We start from the raw sequence: 16,529 nt of genomic DNA on the forward strand, positions 1-16,529 counted from the left end.
TCCAGTACAGTAATACCGCCATCACATAATTCTCCAGTACAGTAATACCGCCATCACATAATTCTCCAGTACAGTAATACCGCCATCACATAATTCTCCAGTACAGTAATACCGCCATCACATAATTCTCCAGTACAGTAATACCGCCATCACATAATTCTCCAGTACAGTAATATCGCCATCACATAATTCTCCAGTACAGTAATACCACCATCACATAATTCTCCAGTACAGTAATACCACCATCACATAATTCTCCAGTACAGTAATACCGCCATCACATAATTCTCCAGTACAGTAATATCGCCATCACATAATTCTCCAGTACAGTAATACCGCCATCAGATAATTCTCCAGTACAGTAATACCGCCATCAGATAATTCTCCAGTACAGTAATACCGCCATCAGATAATTCTCCAGTACAGTAATACCGCCATCACATAATTCTCCAGTACAGTAATACCGCCATCACATAATTCTCCAGTACAGTAATACCGCCATCACCTCGTCCAGTGTGAGAACACATATGACTGACTCATTAGTGCTCTGCACAATATTCATTCAGATGGTCCGCCCTCTGATGAATGGTGACCTGTGGTCCACCCATGGCTCCTTATCCTCCCTGCCACCTCCTGCTCTCTGCGCTTCTCATGGCTGCTCCGTCACGACCCCCTCTGCACTGGCTTTATATGTAGCCAATGAGCTTTCCTCTTTCCTTTTATCACCTACATTGTTACGATGAAAGCCGAGATTTGATTGGTTAAGTTGTTTGTAGGCGAGGCCGGGCGTGTGTCGGTTACCTCAGTTCCCACCTTGCCGTGGCCTGCGCCTCCATCTCTCGGGCCCCCTCCCCCGTGCTCTCAGCGCGTTACTCCTCCTTCCGCTACTCTCGTCTCCCCCGTCCCTCTCTCTATGGTATCTCCTTCTTCTCCAGTCCTCGCTGCCGCCGCTGCTCTCCCGCCTGCCTCGGTGTATTTACCTCCTGTCACGTTCTGTCGCTCTCAGGCTCCGGCCCTCGCACCCACCATGGGCCTCAGGTGATAAACCGAGACGGCCGCCGGATTCAGCGGGCGGGGAGCAGAGCTACCGGAGAGCGTGGATTCCCGGGCCTGACCGCCCGTACCGGGGGCCTGAATACCGGGTAAGGCATTGTGTGCTGTGACAGGCTGTGTGACATGGTCTCTTCCGCCCTGGGGCTGCCGTTCTCGGGCTGTCAGCGAGGTCTCCACGTGGTGTCAGCCCCGTCTCCGGCTCGGTGTGTGGGGCAGCCCTGGCCTGGGGTGCTCTGCTCCGGGTGCCATTGTTTTCCTGCTGTCACACTGGCTGATAAGAGAGAGTCCGCCATCAGTCCGGGGCTGGCTGCTGACTGCCTCCACCATGCCCTGATGAAAGCCTTGAGGGTGACATTCTGTCTGGTGGGGTGTTCTCCCGCTGTCCTTGAATGGCTGGTTATGGAGCAGTATCTCATCACATTCAACATCCTCTGGGGGAAGAAAAGGATGGAAATGTGTCTTCCCTGCACTTACCCGTCCTGCCGAGTCCAGGAAAGAAGTGTGTGTTAATGGATTAAGCTACTGTCACAGCAGCGTTTTTACTGGATCCGGCAGGGATCAGCAAAAACGCTTCCGTTATTGATAATACAACCGTCTGCATCTGTTATGAACGGATCCGGTTGTATTATATGTAACATAGCCAAGACGGATCCGTCATGAACTCTATTGAAAGTCAACGGGGGACGGATCCGTTTTCTATTGTGTCAGATAGTGTAAGAGAAAATTGATCCGTCTTGCTGCAGTTTTCTTTCCATCATGAGATGTGGAGCATGTTGCGGTTTTCTCTCCAGTCTGGGAATGCAACAGAACGGGACGGTGTTCTGTTCAGTTATGTTTTGTCCCCATTGACAATGAATGGGGACAAAACGGAAGCACTTTTTTTTTCCGGTACTGAGACCCTATGACGGATCTCAATACCGGAAAACGCTAATGTGAAAGTAGCTTTATTTATTTTTTACAATGGAATACTATGATGGCTGATGCCGCTGAATGGCATGTGTGGGACGCATTCGTTTAAAGCGCTTCTCCAGGTCTTCTGCATAGGTCATCCGTATCTGATCTGTGGGGGTCCAACACTTGGGACCCTCACCAATCAGCTGTTTTAGAAGAAATCGGCACTCCTCTGAGCACTGCGGCCTTCTCACAGCTTACCAAGCACAGCGTCGTACATTGTATAGCGTCTGTGCTTGGTATCGCGCTCAGCCCCATTCACGTGACCGATATGAACATGTCGTCACTGACCTAGGAAAAGCTGAGGTGCTCACAGGAGCTCTGGTGCCTTCTCAAACAGCTGATCGGCAGGGGTCCTGGGCGTCGGACCCCCACTGATCAGATACTGATGACTTGGGGCTCATGCACACAAACATATTTTCTTCGTTCCGTGTTTTTTCTTTTTTTTTCTTTTTAGGACTGTATGCGGAACCATTAATTTCAATGGGTCCACAAAAAAAACAAACAACGAAGTTAGATTCCGTATGACCGTTCCGCGAAAGCATAGAACATGTCCTGTTACGGACAAGGATAGGACTGTCCAGCCGGCCTCCAATAGTTCCGTTCTGCGAAATACGGAATGCACACTGATGTCATCCTTGCTTTTTGCAGACCTCAAAATACATATGGTCGTGTGCATGAGCCCTACATGCGTTCAGGATTCATGTGCGGAGCATCTACACTGAAATCCGCAGGTGTTCGCAGGCAAATCTGTGTGGTCAATCCGCATCAATTGGTGCAGGTTTGCATGCGGATTTGCTTGCTGATTTGGTGCGGATTCGGTGCAGATTTTCTGCATGCGGATTTCACTAAGTGAATGAAGAAAATCCGGTCAGGAAAAATTAAAATAAATTGACATGCTGCGGATTTTAAAATCCGCACCGCAGGTCAAAATCCGCATCGTGTGCACTGAGAATTTCAAATTCTCATAGAATAAAATGTACATGACCTACAGTGACCTACGCAATCCTGATCGTGCGCATTTAGCCTAAGACTTCTAAGATGCTTTTATTATAAAGAAATCTGCACTATTTATTTGCAGTTTTGGTGTATTATATTTTTTTTGTGGTTATTGTTGCCGATTTTCTGTTTATGTTAACAACCCCATTGAAGTCTGTGGGGACAACCACTCTACATAAGGCGCAGAATCACACAAACCATTCACAGATTTCAAAATCTGCACGGCAGATCGATTTCCACATGAAATAATGCGCAAATCTCCTTCACTTTGCCATTACGTAATCAGCATCGTTTGCAGGTGCTCTAAGGGCTCTTTCACACCTGCGTTCTTTTCTTCCGGCATAGAGTTCCGTCGTCGGGGCTCTATGCTGGAAGAATCCTGATCAGTTTTATCCTAATGCATTCTGAATGGAGTGAAATCCGTTCAGGATGCATCAGGATGTGTTCAGTTCCAGAACGGAACGTTTTTTGGCCGGAGAAAATACCGCAGCATGCTGCGCTTTTTGCTCCGGCCAAAAATCCTGAAGACTCCCTCAGTGCGCCTGCGCCGATGACATCACCGGAAGAGAAGACGTCATCGGTGCAGGCGCACTGAGGGAGTGCTGAGGAGACGAGCCTCCTCATCTCAGTGCGCCTGCGCCGAATGAACAGAGGCGCGCGATTTTTGAAATACTGACAGGGCCGGCCGGAGGAGGAGATCACGGCTGGCCCTGTCAATCAACACGACGAGGGGGCGGTTTTCTGCGGCGGCTACCAGCAAGTAGACGCCCTACTTGCTGGTAGAGACCGGATTTGCATATTATAAAACTTCGTTTTCTCAAGAAACGGCCGCATGAAAGTAAGTGACAACATTATATTCTCATATATCGCGCTATAAGGAATGTAACTAGCCCAAAAAAAAAAAATGACTTTTGTGGGGTGACAGAAGCCCTTTAATAGCGTCCTGGCTGCCATAGTAACACTGAAAGCATTTTGAAGACGGATCCGTCTTCAAATGCTTTCAGTACACTCGCGTTTTTCCGGATCCGGCGTGTACTTCCGGCAAGTGGAGTACACGCCGGATCCGGACAACGCAAGTGTGAAAGAGGCCTAAGGCTACTTTCACACTAGCGTTAATGTTTTCCGGTATTGAGATCCGTCATAACGGAAAAACGCTTCCGTTTGTCCCCATTTATTGTCAATGGACAAGAAAAGGAAAAAAAGGCAAAAAAAACCACAGCGCCTCATGTGTGGTACCGCCTTATAAACAGTATAATATTAGGTGCGTAATTCGCTTACTGAATACTGTTGTGAGGAGTCACAACAGCTATATATACCTTAGCTGGTATCTATCCCCACCAGCTTCAGGGGTTGCCGTGCTGCTGCCTGGGCCTCTTCCTGTCTCGATAGTTCCAGGAGAATTGGTATGCAGATTATCATAAAAGTAGGAGTCCACTATCTGGCGCTGCTGGCATATAGATCATTCCTTAGATTTGGTAATATTATTTTATTAAAGTCACAGAAAATTGTCCTGACGAAGGGGGCACTTCACCCTTGAAACGCGTTGACTTTAATAAAATAATATTACCAAACCTAAGGACTGACCTATATGCCAGCAGTGCTGGATAGTGGTCTCCTACTTTTATGATAATCTGCATTTATTGTCAATGGGGACAAAACGTAACTGAAAAGAACAGAATGCTCCACAATGCATTCCGTTCCGTTCTCATACCGGAGAGAAAATCGCAGCATGCTGCGGTTTGCTTTCCATCCTGGGGTGCAGAGCAAGACGGATCAGTCATCACCCCCATGCAAGTCAATGGGGACTGATCAGTTTTCTCTGACACAATAGAAAACGGATCCGTCCTACATTGACTTTCAATGGAGTTCATGACGGATCCGTCTTGGCTATGTTACAGATAATACAACCGGATCCGTTCATAACGGATGCAGATGGTTGTATTATCAGTAACGGAAGCATTTTTGCTGAACCCTGCCAGATCCAGCATAAACGCTAGTGTGAAAGTAGCCTTACTGTGTCACCATCTGTCTTCTTATACGGGAAGATTTCTGCGAGTGCCTGATGGGATAGCGAGTCGATCAGCATTCGTTTAAGGACCTTCACACAGATAGGTTGGATTTACACGTTCAGTCTTTTCGTGTAGTTTTTGAAGCTAAAGCCTGGAGCGGATCACACATGGAGGACACATGCCATGAGGAGTCTTCTCCTCTTTTTGAATCCAACCCTGGCTTGAAGGTGTAAACCCAGGCTCCTTGCCCAAACTTACCTCCTCATGAAAGATCAGATGGTTTGTGGCCATCACATTACACTGTTGTTGGTGGCACATGTTTACAAAGGAGGAGGTTCTGCTGGCATAGAAGCTCCGATCAGCGGTCAAATGAGCGTTTACTTGTCAGTTGATAGGCCTGCCACTTACACGGGCCAGTGATTAAGATGGTTCCTTTTGGGGGATACTTGGCCCATGTTGGGGTGCCTTCAGATGTGGCAGAAGAATCTGCAGGGAAATTCATGGCATAAAGACTTGCCCTGTCTTATTGGGTTGAAAAGTTTCAATCCCGGGCCTGGGTTCTGCGGCATAATATTATCTGCTCCTATAACCGGGCGGATTTTCAGGAACCCTAATACACCCTTATTGGTTTCTCCTTTGACCTGCAGTTTCAGTCACTTTATTGCGTGGGGGCCATTCCAGATGCAGTAAACTGTTAATAAGTGAGATAATGTCTGGTTCCTTATCGGCATGTTCTCCTCCCAGCACAATTTCTGCTAGATATCATGAGCTGTTTCTGTGGAAGATAAGGTGGTTATTCACATTTTCTCTTCTCTAATACTGGGTTTACACTGACTGTTGGGCAGATTATCGGGGACAAACGGTCCTACAAACACTCATTCCCCATAGTCGTCCTGTCTAAAGGTGCTGCAGATCATCATTTGTGCAGACACCTAAATGATCGTTTCTGGGCCGCAGATCATGCTGTGTAAAACAGGGATCTGCTACCCAGAAACAATGCAGCTGTATGAGGACGAGCGATCGTACTAGACATGGCTCATCTTCATACTGTGGAGGAGATCACAACATGTAAATGCAGCTCTTCACCCCCTCTGAGCAGCCAATTGTCAATAATCGACTGCTCCTGGGGCCATGTAAACTCGGCTTAACCCATTCCCGACACATTATGTACTGTTGCGTCATGGAAGCCAGTGCGTTTCCGCATCTTGATGTAATAGTACGTCATGGTTCACTCCGGTCACCACACTGCATTGCGCGGTGACCGGAATAAGATGGCTGCACTAATTGGCAGGCAGCCATCTTAGCTGAGGGCAATGAGGAGTTTTCCTGCCCCCCTGCAGCCCCGATCAGTTAGTAAAGACCGACCCATCGCAGCGTCGGCAATGTATGGTGCTGCAGGGGGGCTGGGCTAGAGGTGGGAGGGGCTGATGACATCAGCCCATGTCACCTCCGAGGTCAGGGAGGGGACATCAGACACTGATGTCCCCTCCCAGCTCTGCAATTGGCTGGAACAACGCTCCAGCCAATGGCAGCGCTATGCAGCTGAAAGAACAGTTGGTTCCTCTTTGCAGGCAGCCATTCTAGCTTGGTGACTGCTTGCAGAGAGTAGTTGTTCCCCACTGCAAATCAGTGCTTTTCACTACTTTTCACTTTCAGAAGAACAACAACTGGAACGGCTGTAGTGATCTTTGACTCATCTGCAGCCGTTTCAGATCCCCATATTCCCTGCCCCCCCCCCACACACACACACACTCTCCGACGGACTCCAGTCTGTCTTTTTTTTTTTTAATATATATTTCTTATTATTTTGTCTTTTTTGCCTTAATTTCTTTGGCTTTTCCAGCCCTGCACCACTTTTTCTGTGTACAAGCTGTGACTGGCAAGTGCTGATCACCACTTGTGGTTTTTTTTTTTTTTTTTTTTGGTGCCAGCTAGATAGAGATATATGGGTTCCGTGATCCGTTTCCGTTTTTGTTTCAGTGTGTCTTCCTTTTATTTTTGGAGGATCACCAGACATGAAGGAAAGTAAAAAAAAAAAAGTCAGTCAGGTTTGCCATGCAAATGATAGGAAAAAACCGGACGCGCGGATGACAATCTTGTGTGCATTAGCCGAGTTTTCAATGGGCCCATTGAAAGTCAATAGGTCCGCAGAAAATCACGAAAAACGGCACAACGGAATAAAACAACGGTTGTGTGCATGTGGCCTTAAAGGAAGGGTTAAATTCTGCCAGTACCTATCCAGCAAGCACACCTACAGGTTCCGGGTTTATGAGGGGAAAGATTCCCGGATACAACTCCCTTAATGCCACCCCCCCCACCCCGTCCTAGGAGTTACTGGGAAGATCGTGTGGGACTTGCTGCAATCACTGCTGAAATAAGGGTTATCGCCTCTATGTGGATAACTATTATACCAGCATACCCCTATTCATGTTCCTAAAAGCCAGGGGTACTGTGGCTTGCGGGACAGTATGCAAAAATCAGAGAGGCCCCCTTAGATCCCTGGTAGGGCAACTACTCCGAAAAGGCGACAGTAAGGCTCTCTGCCGTGAGAACATCCTGGCGGTTGCCCGAGTGCGAGGTGCCACAACCACTGTCAACAAGCCAGACTGCATCCTTCATTACAACAGGCACATAGGAGGGGTTGATCTGTCTGATCAAGTTCTGAAGCCCTACAGTGCCATGTGTAAAACTAAGGTGCGGTACAAAAAGCTGGCTGTATACATTGTAAAAACTCGGGCTACATGCACACGACTGTATATCTGTGATTTAGTCCACCTCGCTTGCATATCCACTTTCCAACAACCACTACATATTTTCTTTGAGACAACACCTTAAAATGTTCGTACGGGGGTGCGCTTTCCAAAATGGGGGTCACTTCTTGGGGTTTTTCATTTCTGGGGACCTCAGGAAATTTATTTAATGTGACATGGCACCTAAAATCCATGTCTGCCAATTCAGGCCTGCAAAAAAACATATTTTGCACTTTGCCTCTAGAGGCCTGCTGTGCGCCAATACAGCAAGCTACAAGCACATTTGCGGTGTTTTCAAAAAGGGGATAAAATGGGGAGCATATACTGGGGTACATTTTCTCCTTTAACCCCTTGTGAAAGTGAAAAATTGGGGTCTGCTAGTAATTTTTCATTTTTACAAATGTGTGCTTGGAAATCCTTTCTCTAGTATTTCTGCCCTCTGTGAGACACCTGTTTGCTGAAAAGTACCCTTTCCACCACTTAAAATGTTCGTATGGGGGTGTTCTTTCTGAAATGGGGTCACTTCTTGGGGTTTTTCATTTCTGGGGACCTCAGGAATTTATTTAATGCGACATGGCACCTAAAATCCAATTCGGGGCAGCTAAATCCATATTTAGCTGTTTGACTCTAGAGCCCTGCCATGCGCCCATACATCATTTTTTGAGCACATATTGGATCTTGGCGTATTCGGGGGGGGGGAACAAAATTTGGGGTGCATTTTTGTTACCCCTTGTGAAAGTGAAAAATATGGGTGTAAAGCAACTTTTTCTGGAAAAGAGAATTAGAATTTTTCATTTTCACAGCCAAGCGTTTCCTAATTCTGTGAAACGCCCGAAGGGTCAAAGTGCTCACTACACACCTTGAAATATTCCTTGAGGGGTGTAGTTTCCGCAATGGGGTCACTATTTGCGGGTTTCCACTCTAGGGGTACCTCAGGGTGTGTTAATTTGGAAGATGGCACCTGTGAATAAGGCCTCTTTCACACTTGTGTTGTCCGTATCCGGCGTGTACTCCGCTTGCCGGAATTACACGCCGGATCCGGAAAAACGCAAGTGTACTGAAAGCATTTGAAGACGGATCCGTCTTCAAAATGCTTTGTGTTACTATGGCAGCCAGGATGCTATTAAAGTCCTGGTTGCCATAGTGGGAGCGGGGGAGCGGCATACTTACAGTCCGTGCGGCTCCCGGGGCGCTCCAGAATGACGTCAGAGCGCCCCATGCGCATGGATGACGTGCCATGCGATCACGTCACCCTGGCGCCCCGGGAGCCGCACGGACGGTAAGTATGCTGCTCCCCCGCTCCCCACTACACTTTACCATGGCTGCCAGGACCTTAGCATCCCGGCAGTCATGGTAACCACTCTAAAAAAGCTAAACGTCGGATCCGGCAATGCGCCGAAACGACGTTTAGCTTAAGGCCGGATCCGGATCAATGCCTTTCAATGGGCATTAATTCCGGATCCGGCCTTGCGGCAAGTCTTCAGGATTGTTGGCCGGAGCAAAAAGCGCAGCATGCTGCAGTATTTTCTCCGGCCAAAAAACGTTCCGGTCCGGAACTGAAGACATCCTGATGCATCCTGAACGGATTTCACTCCATTCAGAATGCATTAGGATAAAACTGATCAGGATTCTTCCGGCATAGAGCCCCGACGACGGAACTCTTTGCTGGAAGAAAAGAACGCCGATGTGAAAGAGCCCTTATCTGCCTTCCAGAAGCCATTTGGTGCTCTTTCCTTTCTGACCCCTGTTTTACGCCCATATAGCAGTATACAAGCACATATGGGGTATTGCTGTAATCGGGAGAAAGTGGGCAATAAATGAGGGGGTACATTTTCTCCTGTTCCACCTTGTGAAAGTGAAAAATGTGGGGCTAAAGTCAATTTTTCAGGAAAAATTAGTAATTTTTAATTTTCACAGCCAATTCCATGAATCACCTTTTGAGGACAAAGTGCTCACTACACACCTTGAAATATTCCTTGAGGGGTGTAGTTTCTAGAATGGGGTGACTTTTTGGGTGTTTTCACTCTCAGACCACCTCAGGGTGTCTTCATATACATCATGGCTCCCAATTACCAATCCAGCTAAATCCACTCTCCAAAAGCCATATGGTGCTCCTTCCACTCTGAAGCCTGCTGTGCGGCCATACATCATTTTTTCAGAAAATATGGGGTGTTTCTGTTTTGGGGGGGAAATGGGGAACAAAATGTGGGGTGCATTTTGTCCTGTTACCCTTTGGGAAAGTGAAAAATGTGGATGTAAAGCTTTTTGTGAAAAAAAATGACATTTTTCTTTTTCATTGCCAAGTGTTTCCTAATTCTAGGAAATACCTTTTGAGGTCAAAGTGCTCCTTGAAAGATTCCTTGAGGGGTGTAGTTTCCAAAATAGGGTGGCTTTTTTGGGGGTTTCTATTGTAGGGCCACCTCAGGTTGTCTTCATATGCGACATGGATCCCAATTACCATTCCAGCTCAATCCGCTCTCCAAAGGGTTAACAAAGTTTGTAAAATCAGTTTTTAATAGCTTGAGGGGTGTAGTTTCTAAAATGGGGTGATTTATGGATGGTTTCTAATATGTAAGCCCCAGAAAGTGACTTCATAATTGAACTGGTCCTAAAAAAAATTGGGTCTAAGCCTTCTAACATCCCCCAAACACAAAATGTAATTTTCAAAATGATCCAAACATGAAGTAGACATATGGGGAATGTTAAGTAACAACTATTTTTGGAAGTATTACTATCTATTATAAAAGTAGATAAATATAAATTTTAGGGCTGCAGCTAACGATTATTTGAATAATCGATTAGTTGCCGATTAATTTCTACGATTAATCGATTAATCGGAAAAAACAACAAAATTACAAAACAGAGAGGTTTATATGATTTTACTTGAAAAATTATGTTCAAAGGCCATATTAAAACAAATTGTGGACGACACTATTGTGGGGGATCTGTGGACGACACTATTGTGGGGGATCTGTGGACGACACTATTGTGGGGGATCTGTGGGCGGCGCAGTTATGGAGAGGGGTATATGTGCACTGTTATGGGCATAACAGTGCACAGATCCCTTTCCTCATAACAGCAACGAATCAGCGATTATTCGATAACTGGATTCGTCGACAACGAATCCAGTTATCGATTATAATCGATTAATCGTCGCAGCTCTAATAAATTTGGAAATTTGCTAAATTTTGAAAATTTTTGGTAAATTTGGTATTTTTTGGTTGTAAATAAAAATGCTATTTTTTTTACTCATTTTTATCACTGTCATGAAGTGCAATATGTGACGAGAATACAATCTCAGAATGACCTGGATAAGTAAAAGCATTTTAAAGTTATTACCACATAAAGTGACACTGGTCAGATTTGCAATATATGGCCTGGGCAGGAAGGTGAAAACTGGCCCGGGGTAGAAGGGGTTGTACTTTGTCGACGTTTAAAGGTGCATTTAGATGCGGTGAGGAGCAGCCAGTTGTCGGGAAGGAAGCGTTTAAGTGGAGGTGAAGCACTGCATTTACATGCAGCAGTCAGCTCCACAGTATGAGGATGATCAGTCGTCCCCATACAAAATCATTGTTCCTGGGTGGCACAGTGCTGTTTTGACAGCACAATCTGCTTCCCACACCTCAGATCATTTCACTTTATGAGCAAGCGTTTTGCTTGTTCATTGGGTGATCTGCAGCGCCTTTAGCATGCCTCGTGAAAGATGTGATCACACCAGAAAGACTTGACATATTTAGGCTTAGTGGCTATTTAGAAACCTGCATGATTCTAGGTATTTTACCAGAAGCATAACTCAAAAACCTGTTTAAATAATAAGTAATTTAACCCCTTAAGGACCCGCTGTACATGTAGGGCGGGCGCAGCTCCTGCAATCAGCAGCACAGACCCGGCAGTCACTGACGGCTGGGCCCCTGATGCATACGCCTGCATTGGTGAAAACACAGATGCCGGCGTATTAACTCCTTGTTTATTTGACCACCAGCATGCAGAGGGTTTGCGGAGGGTAGAGAAGGCAGCCCCATGCCTTCCATAGGCCTCGGGGCTTGTCTCCTACAGAAGCCTGTGAGATCCAGCCCTTAGGCCCCTTTCACACGAGCGAGTATTCTTTGCGGGTGCAATGCGTGAAGTGAACGCATTGCACCCGCGCTGAATCCTGTCCCATTCGTTTCTATGGGGCTGTTCACATGAGCGGTGATTTTCACGCATCACTTGTGCATTGCGTGAAAATCACAGCATGCTCCTCTTTGTGTGTTTTTCACGCAACGCAGGCCCCATAGAAGTGAATGGGGTTGCGTGAAAATCGCAAGCATCCACAAGCAAGTGCGGATGCAGTGCAATTTTCACGCACGGTTGCTAGGAGACGGTCGGGATGGAGATCCGATCATTATTATTTTCCCTTATAACATGGTTATAAGGGAAAATAATAGCATTCTGAATACAGAATGCATAGTAAAATAGCGCTGGAGGGGTTAAAAAAAAAAAAAAAATTTTTTTTACTCGCCTTAATCCACTTGCTCGCGTAGCCCGGCATCTCCTTCTATCTTGATCTTAGCTTTGTGTATCAACAAGGACCTTTGGTGACTTCACAGTCATCACATGATCTTTTACCATGGCGATGGATCATGTGATGACCGGAGTGACCGTCACCACAGGTCCTGTTGCTACAAAAAGCTAAGATGAAGACAGAAGGAGATGCCGGCTACGCGAGCAAGTGGACTAAGGTGAGTTAAATTATTTTTATTTATTTTAACCCCTCCAGCGCTATTTTACTATGCATTCTGTATTCAGAATGCTATTATTTTCCCTTTATAACTATGTTATAAGGGAAAATAATACAATCTACAGAACACCGATGGGTTTGGGTACCAAACACGCGCGATTTTTCTCATGCGAGTGCAAAACGCATTACAATGTTTTGCACTCGCGTGGAAAAATCCCGCAACGCACCCGCACATTTTCCCGCAACGCCCGTCTGAAAGAGGCCTTAGGCTGGGTCTCACAGGCAGGCTGTCGACATCCAAGCTGACAGCCGATGCATTACAATACAGGATGTATTGTAATGCATTGCAGAGGGGATCAGACCCCTAGAGTGGGACAAAAAAGTGTTTTTCATAATAAAAAAAAAAATAATTGTTTCAAGTAAAGAAATAAAATAAAACACATAAAATTGTAAAATAAAAAATAAATAAAACCAGACATATTGGGTATTGCCGCATCTGTAACGGCCGGCTCTATAAAAATAGCACATGGTCCACCCCCTCATCTGAATGCCTGTAAAAATAAAATAAAAACTGCTAACCATTTTTTTTTGTCACTTTACATAGCAAAAAATGCAAGACCAAGCGATCAAAAAGGTGTATGCCCCCCAAAATAGTACCAATCAAACCATCACCTCATCCTGCAAAAAAATAATCCCTACATGAAACAATCGGGCAAACAATAATATGGAGACACTAAAACATGATTTAATTTTTTGTTTCAAAAATGCTTTTGTGTTAACCAATATGTCAACTTTTTTTTATCGCTGTGTTCGTAACAACCAGGTCTATTAAAATATCACATGAGGTGAACTTGTAAAAAAAAAAAAAAGCTATTTTTTGGTGACCTTATATAATAAAAAGTGTAATACCAAGCGATCAAAAAGTCATACACACCCCCAAATAGTTCCAATCACACCGTCATCTCATCCCACAAAAAATGAGACCCTACCTAAGATAATCGTTCAAAAAAAAAACAAAAACTATGTCTCTCAGAATATGGACACACTCCCAAAATTCTTTTTTTTTTTTTTTAAATGCTTCATTATGTAAAACTGAAACAACCAACTAAAAAAAGTATTCATATTTGGTATTGTCGCATCCGTAACAACCTGCTCTATAAAATTAGCACATGATCTAACCTGTCAGATTAACATTGTAAAAAAAAAAAAAAAAAAGGCCCAAAACAGCCATTTGTTACCTTGCCTCACAAAAAGTGTAATATAGATCAATGGCCATATCATATAGTGCATGACAAAGTTAGAAGCAGCCCTATACCTCACATGGATCCAGAGATCTCCCCATTCATAGGGCAAGCACTTTCTCAGGCAGTATGTCCTGTCTGCTGCAGATGAAGGATGGAACAGAGCATGTATGTCAACCTCAGTGAGCTGGACAGAGAAAGTAGAAAAAGAACCAGCAGATGGCGCTATACAGATACATTTCAGTGAATAAATCACTGGCTATACTACATTTTTAAAGAGGACCTTTCACCGGATTTTATTAATTGAGATAAGTACCTGAACTACTTGCGCGGTACCACCCGCTGATGCTGCCACTTTGCCTGTTTTGTTAAAACAACGCTCCTACGCTCTGTGCCCCCTGGTATTTTCCCCTGCTCAGTATGCAAATACTGAGCATCGGAGCGATGAGGAGGAGAGTCTTTCTCTGTGGGTGTCTCCTTCTCCCTAGCTGTAGCACTGTCCAATCGCATTGGAGCGCGTCACAGCCAGGAATAAACGCCCACAGAGAAAAGGAGACGCCCACAGAGAAAACCAGCGTCTCCTCCCCATTGCTTCTGAGCGGGGAAAATAGCGCGACGTAGGAGCGTATTTTAACAAAACAAGGTGGAAGCATCAAGTACAGGTAATTATCTCAATTATTAAAATCCGGTAAAAAGGTCCTCTTTAATTACAAATATATTCAAATCCAGATGCTGGTTTGAAAAATGTAGAATATTTTTTGTGGGACAATCCTTTTAATGGTCTCAGATCCAGGTGCTAGTGTAGTGGTCACATAGACTTCTGCTGCCTATACAAGCATCAACCCACCCACAACCCTCCTAGTGATGAGGGGACAAGTACATTACATGATATGTTCATGACATAAGACATTGATCCTTAGGCACGTGTGCACGAAGCAAAAAGCTGCCCATAAACATTCAATAGCTGTCAGACAAACATGTATGTGTAGTCTATGGAGAAAGCCTTTGCTAGCTCATCTCCTGGGAGAACAGAAAGATCAGGCAAAAGTATTCACTTCGCCCCAGCCTTCTCTTCCCTGACACCATCTTCTTACAGAAAAATAGTAAATAGGGATGAGCGAACTCGAACTGTATAGTTCGGGTTCGTACCGAATTTTGGGGTGTCCGTGACACGGACCCGAACCCGGACATTTTCGTAAAAGTCCGGGTTCGGGTTCGGTGTTCGTCGCTTTCTTCGCGCTTTTGTGACGCTTTCTTGGCGCTTTTTGAAAGGCTGCAAAGCAGCCAATCAACAAGCGTCATACTACTTGCCCCAAGAGGCCATCACAGCCATGCCTACTATTGGCATGGCTGTGATTGGCCAGAGCACCATGTGACCCAGCCTCTATTTAAGCTGGAGTCACATAGCGCCGCCCGTCACTCTGCTCTGATTAGCGTAGGGAGAGGTTGCGGCTGCGACAGTAGGGCGAGATTAGGCAGATTAACTCCTCCAAAGGACTTGATTAACTGATCGATCTGCAGCTGTGGATCATTGAGCTGCTGATCCTCAATTGCTCACTGTTTTTAGGCTGCCCAGACCGTTTGTCAGTCACATTTTTCTGGGGTGATCGGCGGCCATTTTGTGTCTTGTGGTGCGCCAGCACAAGCTGCGACCAAGTGCATTTAACCCTCAATGGTGTGGTTGTTTTTTGGCTAAAGCCTACATCAGGGTGAAGCTGTCACACCAAGTGCATTTAACCAGCAATAGTCTGTTCATTTTTTGGCCATATACAAAATCAGGGGCAAGCTGCGCCTGTCACCAAGTGCATTTAACCCTCAATGGTGTGGTTGTTTTTTGGCTAAAGCCTACATCAGGGTGAAGCTGTCACACCAAGTGCATTTAACCAGCAATAGTCTGTTCATTTTTTGGCCATATACAAAATCAGGGGCAAGCTGCGCCTGTCACCAAGTGCATTTAACCCTCAATGGTGTGGTTGTTTTTTGGCTAAAGCCTACATCAGGGTGAAGCTGTCACACCAAGTGCATTTAACCAGCAATAGTCTGTTCATTTTTTGGCCATATACAAAATCAGGGGCAAGCTGCGCCTGTCACCAAGTGCATTTAACCCTCAATGGTGTGGTTGTTTTTTGGCTAAAGCCTACATCAGGGTGAAGCTGTCACACCAAGTGCATTTAACCAGCAATAGTCTGTTCATTTTTTGGCCATATACAAAATCAGGGGCAAGCTGCGCCTGTCACCAAGTGCATTTAACCCTCAATGGTGTGGTTGTTTTCTGGCTAAAGCCTACATCAGGGTGAAGCTGTCACACCAAGTGCATTTAACCAGCAATAGTCTGTTTATTTTTTGGCCATATACTACATCAGGGGCAAGCTGCGCCCGTCACCAAGTGCATTTAACCCTCAGTAGTGTGGTTGGTCAAGCTGTGACACCAAGTGCATTTAACCAGCAATAGTCTGTTCATTTTTTGGCCATATACTACATCAGGGGCAAGCTGCGCCCGTCACCAAGTGCATTTAACCAGCAATAGTGTGGTTATTTTTTGGCCATATCCCAGTCTAATTCTGTCACTAAATCCATACCGGTCACCCAGCGCCTAAATACTAGGCCTCAAATTTATATCCCGCTAAATCTCTCGTTACCGCTGTCCTGTTGTAGCTGGGAAAGTTATTTAGTGTCCGTCAAAGCACATTTTTTGTTCTGGGTTGAAGTACAATTCCCAATTTAGCAATTTCATAATTTAGTGGTTTCTGCTATATCAGAGCTATTTGAAATCTATCCCTAAAAGGGTATATAATATTCAAGGTGC

The 16,529-nt window shown here is 45.4% G+C and overlaps 1 protein-coding gene across 1 annotated transcript in view; it reads left to right on the plus strand.

The window, feature by feature from the left end:
• Positions 1 to 902: 902 nt before the first annotated feature.
• Positions 903 to 16,529, plus strand: part of ATP13A3 (ATPase 13A3) — a 143,039-nt gene continuing 127,412 nt past the window's right edge. Inside the window, exon 1 of the mRNA XM_044289425.1 lies at positions 903 to 1,142. The gene's annotated coding sequence lies outside the window, so the exon portion shown is untranslated. The remainder of the gene's footprint in view (positions 1,143 to 16,529) is intronic.

The sequence above is a fragment of the Bufo gargarizans genome, chromosome 4 (genome assembly GCF_014858855.1).
Source record: "Bufo gargarizans isolate SCDJY-AF-19 chromosome 4, ASM1485885v1, whole genome shotgun sequence".
NCBI classification, from domain to species: Eukaryota; Metazoa; Chordata; class Amphibia; order Anura; family Bufonidae; genus Bufo; species Bufo gargarizans.